The sequence below is a fragment of the Lagenorhynchus albirostris genome, chromosome 1 (genome assembly GCF_949774975.1).
Source record: "Lagenorhynchus albirostris chromosome 1, mLagAlb1.1, whole genome shotgun sequence".
In the NCBI taxonomy this organism is placed as follows: domain Eukaryota; kingdom Metazoa; phylum Chordata; class Mammalia; order Artiodactyla; family Delphinidae; genus Lagenorhynchus; species Lagenorhynchus albirostris.
Window position 1 is genome coordinate 124,455,160 of NC_083095.1, and position 4,646 is coordinate 124,459,805.

Below are 4,646 nucleotides of genomic sequence, written 5' to 3' on the forward strand. Positions count from 1 at the left end.
ACAACATCTAGGACCGCTCTACTCATCTGAAGGTATAACTGGAGACTAAAGTCCACTATTCTAAGCTATAAGCCCTGATCTCTGAAAGCTTACACTCTAACCGAGCAAGAAGACGTTAAAACAGAGGAGTCGAGTGAGGTGATTGAGAGCAGGAGCCCTGGAAGCATCTGCTTGAGTTCAAATCCTGGCCCTGTCACTTGTTAGCCTTGTGACCTTGAGTGGGTGACTTCATTTATGCCTCCGTGTTCTCATCTGCAAAATGGGAAAAATAATGAGGTAAGCACTGCTATCATCCTCATCTCTTGGAGGAAACCAAGGCTCAGAGAGAATTCCCTAGCTGAGGGTCACACAGAAAGCAAGAAGAGCCCAAGCAGAATTAACTTCATAGCCCTGGCTCCCACCCTCTACCTTCTCCTCTCAGCCTCTCTAATGCTTTTTTCTACCGGGCTCCAGAGTGTATCTTCTCCAGGGAGGTGGCATCTGAAACCCAGTTCCATTTCCACCTCTGCACACTTCAGCCTGGACAGGGGTGGGAGGTGAGGAGGCCAAAACTCTGGTGACCAAGGTAGGAAGACCTCCTCCTTCTCAGAAGTAGATTGTCAGAAGGCTAGGTTGCTGGGCAGAATGTCCAGGCTCAGACCATGATAGTCCACACGTTTTCCTTGCTCAAGTGTGCAGGAAATTCCCTTCGTTTTCCTTCCCTCTCTCTCCTTTCCTTGCTGAGGGATCCCCCTTTTCCCCTCCCTCTTTCTGCAGAGCTCTGGCTCAAAGTCCCAGGGAGGAACACCCAACACACGCCAGGGATGGCTAGAATCTGTGAGTGATGGAAAGATTTTTGGAACTTGCAGGGTCTTTTATTTTTTTTATTTTATTTTATTTATTTTTTTTTTTTTTGCGGTGTGCGGGCCTCTCTCACTGCTGTGGCCCCTCCTGCTGCAGAGCACAGGCTCCGGACGCACAGGCCCAGCAGCCATGGCTCACGGGCCCAGCCGCTCCATGGCATGTGGGATCTTCCCAGACCAGGGCACGAACCCATATCCCCTGCATTGGCAGGCAGACTCTCAACCACTGTGCCACCAGGGAAGCCCTTGCAGGGTCTTTTAAACTCCTCAAGTAAAAAAAAAAAAAAAAAAAAAAACTCCTCAAGTGACACCTGACATATTAGAGCACTTGAGAAAATGTCTATCTTTCCACCAGACTCTAAGATTTGGGGTCTTATTTACCTTCATGTCTATTATGAAGCCTCACATTGGGCCTTGCCTTGTAAAAAGAATAAGTAAAATATTTACAATTTATTAATAAGGCCTATACATTATCTCATTTAAAACTCCCAACAATGCTATACAGCAGGCATTATTATCCCCCTTTCCAAAAGGGTTAACTGAGGGTCCAAGAGGTAACTTACCTAAGGCCACATAGCTAGAAAGTGACAAAACCCAAATTTGAACTCCAGCCTTTTCAAAGCTCTGTCCTCGATGCTATAGTGTCTCTCACTGCAGGGCTGGGACTAGGGTAAGGCAAGCAAAGGGCCAACTCTACCCTTGCACAACCGTGAGAAAAAGCAATCTTTGGATACTTCCAAAGAATTAGAGGGGACTGTGGGATCCCTGGGTCCTAGCCATTGACAAGGTGCAAAGAAGAAACTGTGGAGCAGGCAGAATCTAAGGCAACTCACCAGTGCTACATCTGCTCACATAACACACACTAACACAGTACACCCAGCACATCCTCAAATATGCCCACACACAACAACCCTGCCCAGGACACAAATTTGTAAGAGATAACAACCCAACACTCCTACATATACACCAACACAGCCCAAAAAATGCCTACATGCACATATAATACAATTCCTACACTCACTTAAAGACAGGGGAGGGAGACAGAGGATCAGGAAAAACTCAAGTGGAATGACTCTTTCACAAGCTTTTTATGAACCCACAACCACCAATCGAAGTCTTGATTAACTTGGTTGTATTTATTAAATCATGTTCAATATTTAATAACTTTGAATATGGATTGAATATTTAATGAGATTGGTTGAGATCTATTTACGCATAAACGTCAGAAGTGCCAATCTCTTTGAATCGAGAATTGAGTTTGTGAATCATTCTCAGAGGCTAGTGCTGGAGATCTCTGAATTGTACATTTCATGGGTTTCTTGAAAGTATAGGTTATCATCATGAAATTGTTACACTATTTGTTATGATGCTCCACTATTATAGATTATTATACAGTCCCAAGAAATGTGGCATTTAGACACCAGATTTTCTTGCATCCAGGCAAACTCGGATTAGGCCTCTTGTTCTCTTTCCTCCATGTTTACCAGGAAAAGAGACCAAATATTGATGCTGTGAAATGCATCTTGTCTCAAGCCCTTAGTCCTTCCACAGGCACAAGATGATCTGGAAGCAATTTATGTGGCATACTTTACCCAAGACCAATTTGTCCAAGAGAGGGAACTCTTCTTTGTGCAATGGAGACAAGCAACGTGAATTTCTGATTCTTTTTTATTGCAGTAAAAGGATCGGATGCAAAACGAGGCCTTCTGAGGCATCATGGAGATTCGGGAAAATCCTCGGAGGATTTGAGATTCTGGAAATCAATGAATGAACTTAATATACCCATATGTGCAGATTTCACATAAGTTACAGTTATATCATGGATGCTATCTGGGTAAAAAGTCATTATAAAATGTGGTTTGTTAGGGGTCAAATTTAAATCATTGGAAATAGCTCCTATACCACAGCAGTCTGCAGCCCAGCAGGATATAAACTGCTTACAAAAAGGAGAAAATGCATTCTTCATCAAATAACTCATCTCATCCACACACCCTTGTCATATTCTGATTTGCTTTGATTTGGGGTCCAAAGTAAACCTACATAAATGCTCCCAAAAGAACAGTAATGACAATAAAACCATTTGGTGGAGAGTAAACCTCTGACTCAAGTCAATGTCGGCATATTTCTTCGATACTACAGCATTTTAAAATTTTATTTGCAACAGTTAATTGGGGAAACTATACCTCTAAACACATCCCCCCCCTCCCCATCTTCAATAATCTGTCAACCATTACATCCTACCTGGTAGCCGCACCAGTTTACTGCAGGTCCCGAAGTCAATACAGTGTTCTGAACCCCCTGGTTTTATTTCTGCTGTTCTCAGAACCTGAACGCCCTTCCCATCTTCTCTCAAGCTTGGCAAACTCCAGGCTCATCCATTAAAAGTCTGCTCATTGACAAGGCCTTCCTTGGCCCCCTCACCCTACCTGTTTACCTACTTCAGTTAGCACTCTTCTCACTGTCATTTGACAGTGGTGAACTGAATGATGAATTCCATAAAGTCATTTCAATATCTCCAGTGTCTTGCACAGTGCCTAGCCATGTTGCATGGATGCATGGATGGTAAAACTTGGATGGGTGAATGGCTGGTTGAGCTTGGAAATAAAGGCACATTTTTTTTAATATAAATTTATTTATTTTTAATTTTTGGCTGTGTTGCGTCTTTGTTGCTGTGCGCGGGCTTTCTCTAGTTGCAGTGAGCAGGGGCTACTCCTCACTGTGGTGCGCGGGCTTCTCATTGTTGTGGCTTCTCCTGTTTCGGAGCTCGGGCTCTAGGTGCACAAGCTTCAGTAGTTAGGGCACGTGGGCTCAGTAGTTGTGGCCTGTGGGCTCTAGAGCACAGGCTCAGTAGTTGTGGTGCACGGACTTAGTTGCTCCACGGCATGTGGGACCTTCCCGGAGCAGGGCTCGAACCCGCGTCCCTTGCATTGGCAGGCAGATGCTTAACCACTGCGCCACCAGGGAAGCCCAGGCACATGGTTTTACTTGTGACATTTTATCCTTTGACTTAAATTGAGCAGGGTGTTGGTACAGGAACCATCTTACTTTCCAGGGTGTTCATAATGCCGCTCATTCTTAGGCTGAAGTCAAAGCTCAGAGGGATTAGCCACTCCTTTATTTTACAGATAAAGTCATCACCCTCATGTTTTCATTCAACAAACATTTATGAAGTTCTTACTATGTACCAGGCTCTCCACTCACAGCCCTGAGTCAAAATCCAATTACTGAATCAACCCAGGGGGATTTCTAGGAGTACACAGGGTCCAGAAGCAGCCTCTTTTCTCCAGCAGTGTTGACAGTCTCCCTGCAGCAACCAAGAGCCTCGGGGGGGAGCAGAAGAATCTCCTCCTCAGGACGGAGTCTGGGATTCCTGCCCAGTGGTAGTTTGATTTGGCAAATCCTTAGCTTTTTATGTGCCTCAGATCCTTTGTGGAAGTACGTAGGGTATCAACTCAACTCTTCCACGTAAAACAAACCGCCCACCTCCTCTTCAGCTTCCTCCACCATCGCTCCCTGCTCTGCACTGGGTCCTCCAGCAATGCTGAAAGGCCTGTGGCCCCTGTGTCCAGTAGAACACAAGGTCCGCCAGGAAAGGGACTTTGTTTTGTTTGCCACCATATATCCAGCACCTAGAACGACACCTGGAACATAATATGCCATCAGTGAATGTTGATGGGATGGATTCATGAATGAGATGTCATACCTTTATCTTTCCTAGTGACATCTCCTCTGTTTGGAATGTCCTTCCATCTTTCTTCAGCCTCACTCTTGTCATCCAGCAAGGCAGCTCAGGCATGACCTCCC

General features: G+C 45.0%; 1 long non-coding RNA gene across 1 annotated transcript; it reads right to left on the reverse strand.

The window, feature by feature from the left end:
- Positions 1 to 1,959: 1,959 nt before the first annotated feature.
- LOC132522335 (uncharacterized) lies at positions 1,960 to 3,424 on the reverse strand. The gene is made up of 2 exons (XR_009541170.1): positions 3,084 to 3,424; positions 1,960 to 2,595 (listed from the first exon to the last, which is right to left on the reverse strand). It is a non-coding gene; the product is annotated as an uncharacterized LOC132522335 (long non-coding RNA).
- Between the last annotated feature and the right edge of the window lie 1,222 nt (positions 3,425 to 4,646).